Here is an 11,945-nt window from a genome sequence, read left to right as displayed (position 1 = left end):
CTGGAGACCCGGGATCGAGTCCCACATTGGGCTTCCTGCGTGGACCCTGCTTCTCCCTCTGCCTGTGTCCCTGCCTCTCTGTGTGTGTGTGTGTGTCTCTCATGAATAAATTAATAAAATCTTTAAAAAAAAAAAAAAAAGAACAACCAAACTGGCAAACTGGCATCAGTAGGGAGGCTTATCATCCTCAAACAGAAAAAATTATTATGCATAATAAAATAAAAAGTATTAGTAAGTGCAGGATAACTTAAATAACTTCAAGTTAATAGCACTGCCTTTACCTACCCATATTCATGTTACTCATGAGACTTGGGTCTCCTCTTCTGTAAAATGTAGACTAGCCTAGATCAGGTTTCTCAAACTTAACTAATTGAAGAAATGCTCCTTAATGAAATATATTTTCACCAAACCTAAGGTTCATTAATTATTTTAATTCTAAGGAAACTAAAATACACTCAAACAAAACTAGATATTAATTCTTTATGTCTGCAGTTCTTTATAAATATAAAACCAACAGAAACGTATAAATTGTATATAAACAAACTTATAAAACCAACAAAATTAATGTTTACTTAATATGATGGATGACATTGTTTTGCTCAAAGTAAATCATAGGTCCCAAGTAGAAAAAGTTATTACTACAGTACATTTTTAACACAATTTCAACAGATCTATATTTTCTTGACACAATTCTATCACTTTTGTTTCCTTTACCTTTAATAAATCTTTTAAATTCATATGCCATGTTATCATTTAAACTTCACTTATCACAAAAGCATCAAAACACCTCAGTAATATTCTTTTTAGCCTATAAGTGATACTACTTGTTGCCAAATTAATAGTCAACAGGAATGCTGCCGTTGCAATCAAGTGACATTTCTACTCAATTATGAGATCACTTGCCTTAAATGTTAATATCAAAAAGTTTTAATTATCTTCAACCACAAAATTTCCAAACAGACCCTGATGTGAGAAACATTAGCCTATAAAGTTCCCATTTGTTTATTTGTTCACTCACCCACACATTCATTCATTCATTCATCTTCAAACTCCTTTTCAATATTTACATGCTATGAGTATATTTTTCAGGTACAAACCAGCTAGCATTCTAGATTCTCTCTTTGATAATGACATAATCTTTTAAATCAGATACATAAAATGTTACTATTTCTGAGTGAAAAGACTATAATCATTTCTTGGTAACTGAAGAAATTTAAGGAACATACTGCTGACAAAAAAACTTTTTTTAATTCCAATTCTAAATCATTTAGAATTCATTCAATTCAGGTCGGCAAAGAACCAATGAGCAATCTCCAGTCCACTATCTCTTTCTATTAATAAAATCTTATTAGAACATAGCATGCTCCTTCATTTAAGATATCACCTGTGACTGCTTTTGCACTAGTAGAGTTGAGTACTTGCAACATAGATCGTATGGTCTGCAAAGTTTCCAAAACTCACAGAAAAGTTTGCCAATCTCTAATTAAACTGAAAATAAATGAGGTCATATGGACATGATATATAAGTAATATCTCCATTGGTATGAATTTTTATATCTTGCTTTCTTAAAAAGGAAATGTAGATTTATTTTAAATCATTTAAGTCAGGAATAATAAAGAAAATATGTTAACAATAGGGGAATCTGGGTAAAAGGCACTTGGATATTCTCTGTACTATTCTTCTTATTCTTGCAACTTTTCCATAAATTTAAAACTTTCACAATAATAATAGCCTACCATCTAAAGCCACAGAGATGGGAACAAATAACCTGCATATTATTTGGCAAAGAGCTTGATAGGGAATAACAGCATGTAAAACTTTTAAGAGAGTCAGAACTGTTGAAGCAGTAATATGTTTATGAAATCTGCACTAAAGCAAAATATTTCAGAACAATATTTCAGAGACCTTAAATAATGGCCCCCAAAGAAATGTAGGTCTTCATCACTGGAACCTGCAAATATTATCTTATCTGGCAAAAGGAACTTTGAAGATATGATTAAATTAGAAATCGAGCTGGGGAGTTTATCCTGGATTATCCAAGCAGACTCTAACTATAATCACAAGTGTCCTTACAAGAAAGGGAGATCTGAATACAAAAGAAGAAAGCAGTATGACCACTGAAGTTAGATGCTGTGCTGCAAGCTTTGAAGATGGAGGAAAGGAAAAGTCCAAGGAACTAGAGCTGGAAAAGTCAAGAATGCAGATCTTTTCCTAGAGCCTCCAGAAGGAGTGTGATGCTGACATTTGAGGCTAGTGAAACTGACTTGACTTCTTACCTCAGAATGGTAAGAGATTAATAAATGTGTATTGTTTTAAGATATCAGACTTTTGGTATTTAATACAGAAAAACAGGATTCTAGAGTTTTTAATTTTACTCAGTAATCTAAAATATCTGATTTTCTACACATAATAGCAGTCAAAATTCTTATCTTTGTTACTACCATATCTTAGGTTAACTTCCAGCAATTATTAGAAGGAATGGTCTAGAGCCAAACTCTATAGTTCTCTATTTTGTTCTAAATTAGTAAGTTTATAATAGAATGGGATTTATGAATATGACTTAAAAGTTTAAAGAAAATTAGATATTTTAATTTGTAGCTTTCTATATTCTATAAAATGATTTAGAGTGTAACTTTATAAGGTATCTGAGTGGCTCGGTCAGTTAAGCATCTTACTTAGGGTCAGGTTATGGTCTCAGGTCCTGAAATTGAGTCCCCAACTGGGCTCCCTGCTCACTGGGGAATCTGCTTGTCTCTTTCCCCCTGCTCATTCTCTCTTTCTCTGAATAAATACAACTCCTTTTTATTTTTTATTTATTTTTTAGAGAGTAGGGGAGGGGCAGACAGAGAGGAAGAGAGAGAATCTTAAGCAGGCTCCATTCTGGACGGGGCTCAATCTCAGGCCCCTGAGATCATGACCTGAGTAGAAATCAAGAGTAGGATGCTTAATTGACTGAGTCATCCAGGTGACCCAAGACTCTCTAAATAAAAATATATCCATGAAAAATCCTCTATCTACCTCTTCCTAATGTGGCCCCTTATGCAACCTCTCGGCATTAACTCTCTCTGCAAACTTTTTTCTAGCATTATGGGAATTTCCTCAAGGTATGCAGATCTCAGCTGTCTTGAAAAGGATGTAATAAACTAATTCATATTACAGTGGGGATTTCATAAAGATTTAATACACTACCTTTTCCACAGATTACGTGTTGTTTAATAATCCAAAGAGCATAAATGAATTTCTAATGCTGGAACTACAGGCATTAGTAAAGGCTGCTGAGAGATTTTTGAGGGGAAAAGGCTATTCTACAATCATAAAGAGTAGAATTATACTCTGATCCCTCCCCAATGTATTACCTCTAGAATTCCAGATTCAAAGACGAACTACCTACATAACATCACCCTTTGGATATCTAATAATCACCTCCAACTTATGTCCAAAACTAAAATCTTAATTCTTCCCTTTTTTTTTTTTTTAAGATTTTATTTATTTATTCATGAGAGACAGAGAAAGAGAGGCAGAGACACAGGCAGAGGGAGAGGTAGGCTCCTCACAAGGAGCCCGTATCGGGACTCGATCCTGGGACCAGGATCACGCCCTGGGCCGAAGGCAGGCACTCAACCACTGAGCCACCCAAGCGTCCCATTAACTCTTCCCTTTAAGATCTGCTCCTTCACCAGTGTTTACCACCTCAGTAAATAGCACTTCCATTCACCTCACTGCTCAGGGCAAAGACTATGGGGCTATTTCTGAGATCCCTCTTTCCCCCCACACTCCATATCCAATCCATCAACAAATCTTGGACTGACATTCATTAGGTATCCAGGCGTACAGCCTTTCTGATTTTTAAAATATGGAAAGGTTTCAACATAAGTAGATGCTACCTCAAGTACCTGGCCCTCTCTCCCAGTTCCCTTGGCCCTTGTCCTGATATAATCCAAACCTCTCTAATCAACAACTACAGGGGTAATGCCTGGCACAGCATAGCTCATCCAGGATCTTGCTCCGGTCCTAAGGCCAGCATCTGTTTTGACTGACTGGTGTCTGAGTGTCTGCACCACAGCAATTATAAACATCTTTAAATTCTGTCACTTGTACAAGACACCAACCACCAATTCCTTCCTTTATAACTACCATCCTAGTCCAAGCCACCATGCTCTCACCTGGACTACTCATAACAATAGTCTCCAAGCTGGTCTCCTTATTTCCATTCTGGTTCCCTTTCCATCACATTCAACTCTCCACCATGCAACCAGAATGATTAAAAATATAAATCCACTCCTATCATTGTTTTTCTCAACATCTTTCAATGGTTTCCCATCATGCTTCAAACAAAAGGAATAATCTCTAACATGGCCTACAACTCCTATATGATTGGCCTTAGTATATATTTACTGAATGAATGGTTGAATGAAAATAACCTTAGAGCTTAAAAAGATTAAAAAAGCATGAGCTATGAAGTAAACCTGGTTTTCCCACCTACTAGATATGAAAACTTGGGATAAGTTACTTCTTTAAGCTTCAAATTATATCATAAGAGCACAGGATTCTGAGAAGATAAAATGAGATCATACTTAATATTCAATAATACATAAAAGCTTCCTATTCTTAAGTCAATCCCCTCATTTTATATGTAAGAAAACTGAGTATACTTCAGGCATTCTATGTTAATGAAGACTCATGTTATTAGATATTACAAATATACATGTCAAAGAAAAAAGTGAAAATTACAAGTAAAAAGTACCTATAATACTAGGGGCCGCTGGGTGGCTCAGTCAGCAAAGCATTGGGCTCTCATTCTCAGGGTCATGACATGGGGCCATTGGGTGGGGAGTCTGCTTGAGTCTCCCTCTGTCCTCCCCCCTTAACTTCTCTCTCTCTCTCTCTCTCTCTCTCAAAAAAAAAAAAAATATTCCTATAGTCACAGGGAAATCAAATTGAGAAAAAAAATTTGCAAGGACAAAACCTACAATAAAGAAAGAGCAGCAAAGTTTTTAAAGTTTTTCCAAAGTAATTCCAGACTACTAAATTACATTCTTTCTTCCTTTCCAATGTATTCTAATCATTTTGCACTGCAAAAGGTTTTCTAAAGGAATCTATCTCTGATTTTATAATGGAAATCAATACAAAATAAAAAATTTTTTACACAAAATGTATAAAATAACTTTGCTTCTACATAAAGATAAAACTTTAAAGTCTTCAGGTGAGTGATAAACAGCAATTCTTCAAAGGTCCCCCCAAATTTGTGAATAGATTTATAGACAAATTTTTGATGTTACTAGAAAATCCATAATTTTTATGTACAAAGATACAGAACAGGAAATCTAGCAATAAAATTTGATATCCTCCAACGAGGAAGAAGAATTATTCCTTACTTAACAGTAGGTTCTTATTTCTAAAATCAAGGCTCTAAGTGGAGTTCATATTATTTAAAGCAAGAAAAGAAACCAAAATGTTATACAGTCAAGTAAGGGATTTTCAGGGGAAAAATTAATCTTACTCTAGAATTCTGGACTTATTGACACAGTTTGAGCTCATACTTTTAATTCATATTTAATCAAAGTCATCATGAAAAAATATTTTACTATTAAGGTGGTATAGATTTAAAAGGCCAAATTATATTTACTCTTTTTTTTTTCAGTTCTCAATTAAAAACACTAAATAAATGCAGCTAACGTTGAACTGAATCAAATGCAGACTGTTAAGCCAAGTTTCTATCAATACCTCTATATTGTAAATACCACTTTTGGTATTTTAAATAAAGCTAATAACGGAAATACATAAAATGTATAATGTATACATACATGTATATGCCCTCTAATAGTATCTCTTGTATGGTATATCAACTAGATTTCTCTGGTTGTAAGCCACAGAAACTAATTTTGGCTGTCTTAAGGAAAAATGGGAATTATTGGAGAAATTCAGAAAATTTCAAAATAAAGCAAAAAAATCAAGTTTAGACTAGGCAGGTATCTGGATTTACCAGCTCACCAAGACTACTCTCACTAAATGAAAGGCAATTTCCCAAAAAGAAATTGGATTCCTAGCAACAAAGGGAAAATATATTGAGAAGGGATATTTTAAAAGAGGTGTACATAACTTGTAATCATTCTAGAAATAATTTTATGACTTAATATGCATACTGAAGCTGAAGTTCTCCGATAAAAGGCAAAACTAGATAATTGTGTAAGAGACTTATCTTCTAATGTCACCGGATTTTGTTTCAGTATCCAAAGTATTCTAAACACTCTTTGGGCCCATTAAACCAATCTCCAAAGTTCAGGCATGAATTTTAGTATATTTTAAATGCTCACAGCTGTTTTGACAATATTTAAATTTTATAGAACAATGAATTGTGAGTGGTAATCATTATACTCTTCTGTTCCAAGAATACTTGGTTCTCTCAGTTTAGGTCAATGATGCGATTATAATATGGAAAGGAAATGTCCTGTTAGCAAAGAACAGCGCTTTCTAACGTATTGTGGAAGGCTTAAAGCAAAGCTTTACAGACTTTGGTTCTGATTAGTTGAAAATGATAAATATAGAATTAGCTAGGATTTAGAGCAGGATTTGTTTACTCTACTTATCTAAGTTAGAGGCAATAATATATTGCCTTGTAAATATATTGCCGTGCTTGTAAATATTTCAACATCAAGTAAGCTTCTGTAAGGAAGGAACCTGTATGTCTAGTACAGAGTATCCTATGAATTATGTTGTGACTCACAGCTCAGTCTGTTCTATTCTCTCTCTATACTCACTTTCCTGGTGATTTCATCTGATTTCATGGCTTTAAGGACCATCAATAGTTTCTAATTTACTATTCTTAAGATCCAAATTTATAGCTATAGTACAGACCTCCTCCACTAAACCCCAATTGTCTCTTCAACGTCACCTCCTAGATGTCTAAAAGACATCTCAAACTTCACATTCCAAAATCAAACTGATTTTCCTCCTAAAGTCTTCTTCGTATCAGTTGATGACAACCCCATCATACTCTGTGGTTTAAAAAGTCTTAAAATCACTTTGACTCTTCTTTCTCTCACCCCCTCCCATGTCCAGTGCATCAGCAAATCTTATTAACCCTGCTTTCAAGTCGTTCTTAGTCCCTCCACTGCCTGCCCACGCTACTATCACCTCTCATCTGGATTATATCAGGAACCTCTTACCTGGTACTCTACTTCTAGTCTTCTCCATTAGAAGCCAACAGAAACCTTTTATTAAAACTAAGACAGACTATATCAATCTTCTGTTCAAAATTCTTCAATGACTCCCCATTTCACATAGGGTAAAAGTCAAAATCCTTACAGTGGTTCCCCAATGCTAAGGCTTAGCTGATCTGGCTCCATTTTTCACCTACCTCCATTACTCCAACAACCCCTTAACCCCACATTCCCAGGCCTCTCCTTTGTTCTGTAACTCTCTGAGCTCATATCTGACTAATCTCCCCTCAGTAATTTAATTCCAGGCACACTGGCCTTTTGGCTGGTCATCAAACAAAACGGGCATGTTTCTACCTTAGGGTCTTTGTACTGACTGTTCCCTCTACCTGGAATATTCTTCTCCTAAATACCTATATTGCTAATTCCCTCATTTGTATCAAGTCCTTGAGCAAATGTCACCTTCTCAATGAGTCCTAACCTGAGCACTCTATTTTAAATTGTAACTCCCATCCCCAGATCTATCCCTCTTTCTCAGCTCTACTTTATTTTTCCATGGCACTTATCCCTTTCTAATATGCTATACTTAATATAAGTATAGTCTCTCCTAGCTTGAATGTAAGTAAGCTACACAAGGATCCTTGCCTTTTTTGTTCCACAATATATCCAAAAGGCACAGAATCACTATTCTAGTATGTAGTAGTTCAAAACATTGTTACATAAATGAGTGAATTAGTTAATAAATCCTGTCACATATATATTTGTGTGTGTGCATGTGTATATTCATATTCTCAATGCTACCTTTACTTTTAGTGGGTTAGGAATAAAAACTTAATTTTACTGACTTGCAAAAAGTCAGATCTGCTGATTTTGCTAGTGGGAAAATGAACTAAAAGAATCTGGGCTCCTGGATGGTTTAGTCAGTTAAGCATCTGCCTTTGGCTCGGGTCATGATCTCCAGGTCTTGGAATGGAGCTCAGGTGGGAGTCTGCATCTCTCTCTCCCTCTGCTCCTCCCCCTGCTTGTTCTCTCTCTCTCTCTCTCATAAATAAATGAAATCTTTTTTAAAAAAAAGAATTTAATTTAGTACATTCATTGTCATTAAAGTTAAATAAAATAGATCATATTTATTATTAAATATAAAAAGGAAAATATAAGCTATCCTGTGAATTTCTTCAAGGTGCAACCTATACTCTGATGTGTACCAACACACTATGCTAAAGTAACCATGCATGTCCTAGAATGTCATATGACTAACCCAGAAAAAAAAAATACTTCAGGATAAAATATTCATGAGTTTGAATTTAAAAGTTTTATATTTTTCTAAAACAAAACTATCATTTTTACAACCTGAATAAAGTCATAGTTTAAGTGTATGTTCTGGTAGTCAATACTGCCACCCACTGGCAAATGTTAAAATCTAAAACCAAAGGAATACAATAAACAGAAAACAAAGAATCCTAGAACCACATGCTCAAATTCAGTTGTTTTTCTTAATATTTAAAATTGTTTTTACATATCAAGTACAGTACATAATTTATTATAGTATTCATCCACTGAAACATTTCTATTTGAATTTCTGTATATCATTAAATTAGCTAAATAATACACTTCTAATTCATTTATTTATTACAGAAACCAAGACCGTACTGTATGTTAACTAAGCGAAATTTAAGTTAAAAAGAATAATAATCATTTATTCAGCAACAACAAAAAACTGGAATGCCTATGACATGTCAAGCACTATAATATGTACTAGGGACACACAAAAATGATGAAAACATAAATCATTCTTCACTTCACAGAGCTTATACTCCAGTAGGAAAGATTTAAAAAAAAAAAAAAAAATAGGGATCCCTTGGTGGCGCAGCGGTTTGGCGCCTGCCTTTGGCCCAGGGAGCGATCCTGGAGACCCGGGATCGAATCCCACATCGGGCTCCCAGTTCATAGAGCCTGCTTCTCCCTCTGCCTGTGTCTCTGCCTCTCTCTCTCTCTCTCTCTCTGTGACTATCATAAATAAAGAAAAAGAAAAAGAAAAAAAAGAAAAAGAAAAAAATAAAAAAAATAACACATACATAAATGTGATAAATGCTATGACTATCATAAATAAATAAAAAGAAAAAGAAAAAGAAAAAAATAAAAAAAATAACACATACATAAATGTGATAAATGCTATAAATTAAAAAGGTAGGGTCCCATTAAAGCATTTAACAGGAGGATCTGACCATGTCCTAGAATGTTAATAGGCTAAAGTACTGCAGGATGAAATTCAGAAATAAGAAAGACCATGAAATAGGAAGGGACATAGAAGCATGAAAGAAACTGAAATAAGTTCAAACAAAGCAAGAGTTTAAATAAAGAATCAAAGATACTATATAAAACTAACAAATTCTATGATTTACATATTTAGTTATTATCTTTTAATCAATATTTCAAAGGCTTAAAACAACAAATTCCAATCCTGGGACACCTGGGTGGCTCAGTGGCTAAGCACCTGCCTTCGGCCCAGGGTGTGATCCTGGAGTCCCAGGATCGAGTCCCACATCAGGCTCCCTACATGGAGCCTGCTTCTCCCTCTGCCTGTGTCTCTGCCTCTCTCTGTGTGTCTCTCATGAATAAATAAATAAAATCTTAAAAAAATAATAATAAATTCCAATCCTTATATGAAAACCATGTATGAATTAAACTGCAATAATGAAAACATAAAGCATATCCTGAAACATTTAAAAGGACTGGACAAGAGGATTAATAAGCAGGACATTCTGGAACAGGAAAGGAACATTACAGGAACAATTTTTAACTAGTTAAGTAATGGTCTTGCACATAAAGACGGTGGCCTATTTTTCATTTGATAAAATAGGGGAAAAGATGTCTTGTGTCATGGATTAAGGGAAAAAAAATCAGACGCTAAAGGCTACAGGTTTATTTTTTTAATCTGTCTACTCCCACTACCTATTCCACATTGCACAGTTTTTCAGAGTGGACATGAGAGAACTACTTACCCCATTCATTGTCAAATAAGGCAATAATCTACACCTAAAAATATTTATTTGGATTTTGTAATTGTTTGAGAGACTCCAATGATTTCAACCCCCTTCCCGGTTGGGAATATCTCTTATTGTGTGAGATTCAAAAACAGGATCCCTTCCCACTATATAAATCCGAAAAGTTAAATTCTCCATTTACACATCTCCAAGCAGCCAAGGTATGAAAAAGACCTATGGTTAGCCAAGTAGATGCTACTAAGCAGGACTTTGCATCCTCCCAAGTGATATAAAGCTGTTGGAACCATTTGGAATGCATTCTAGCCATGCCTGAAGAATGTAGAATACACAGGAAGGATGCCAGTGGTGGGATCCAGGGTCCAGTGGAATGACAGGAATATCCTAATCAAACATCCCTGTGCCTTCATCTTTCAGGTAGCTGTGAACCCACCCACATGGCTTTCTGTTGCCCCTGCCCCTTTCAACAAAGGTTTTTCCAGCCTTTCATCTCTCTTCAGAGCTAGTAAGGATGCTTCTGTACTAGTTAGGGTACAGGTTAGGAGAACCCAAACTAAGTTGCTTAAATAAGCTAAAAGTTAATTTCTCCCTAATGAAACATTCTAGACCAAATAGGTAAGTAATACTGGCTATTCTAGTTATGCCATCTACTACCATTTGGAAAGACCTCAATGATCTAAAAGTTCTACACATCACTTCCACTCATGTCCTATTGACCTGAACTTAGTACAATAGCCATTCTAGCTGCAAGAAAGGCTAAGAAATGTGCTATGTAGCTGGAATGCCATCCTGAGCTAAAAACTCAGTGAATTCTATTACTAAAAAGAAGGGAAGAATTAATTCTGGGAGATAATGGTCTCTGCCATACTTTCCAATAACTTTCTTTTCTGCTCCAGTAAGCCAGAACTGTTTCTGCTTAGAATCAAAGACTTCCATTGGTTCAGATTTTGTTTAATTTATGTAAAAGAAACCTGGAGCCACTCTAATTAGGGAATTAATGGGATGGGGGGAGGGAAGCACCACAACTTGGAGACTGCTTCGTAAATTAATGTTATACTGTATTCTCTACATATGAACATAAACTCTATTTGTTATATCATGATTTTGATGTTTTTTAAAAATTCCTCATTTGGGGATGCCTGGTTGGTTCAGCGGTTGAGCATCTGCCTTCGGTTCAGAGTCCCAGGATCAAGTTCCGAATTGGGCTCCCCACATGGAGCCTGCTTCTCCTTTTCCTATGTCTCTGCCTCTTTCTCTCTGTGTCACTCATGAATAAATAAATAAAATCTTTATAAAAAAAATCCATCTGTTTCAATGTTTGGAAGCCATCGTAAAAGAAAACTGCTTTTTAACATTGCCTTTGCCCCAACAAATTTTATTCAGTGAAAAATATCACAAAAGCAGATGAGTCCACAGAGGTCCCTACCCTTTAAATAATCTATTTAATATGTATATATCATCCTTGACAACCATATATTATGACAAAATTACACAGTATACAACAAACTTGCGTGCTTTTCAACATGCTACTTAGTATTTTCTTTATTCTTTACTGTCTCAGCTTTTGGGTTTTCTAAGTCTTTTCTACAGGAAAGGGGGGACAGTTGACATTGATGGTGCCATTTACCATTAAAACAGACTCCTGTGTAATTTGGAAAAATTACTCAAGCAGTAAAAAAAAAAAAAAAAAATGATAGCAGATGATTAAGGAGGAAAGAAGAGACAGTTAAGGGAGGAAAAAGTATGGTTTAAACGGATTAAGGAGGAAAGAAGAGAAAGTTAAGGG

At 35.1% G+C, this 11,945-nt stretch overlaps 1 protein-coding gene across 3 annotated transcripts in view; it reads right to left on the bottom strand.

Annotated features, from left to right (window-relative positions):
• ATRNL1 (attractin like 1) overlaps window positions 1-11,945 on the bottom strand; it is a 779,330-nt gene that overhangs the window by 730,708 nt on the left and 36,677 nt on the right. The window lies entirely within an intron of this gene.

This window comes from Canis lupus, chromosome 28 (genome assembly GCF_003254725.2).
Source record: "Canis lupus dingo isolate Sandy chromosome 28, ASM325472v2, whole genome shotgun sequence".
NCBI classification, from domain to species: domain Eukaryota; kingdom Metazoa; phylum Chordata; class Mammalia; order Carnivora; family Canidae; genus Canis; species Canis lupus.
Note: the sequence above shows the minus strand (reverse complement) of the source record. Positions and strands in the feature narration are given on the sequence as shown.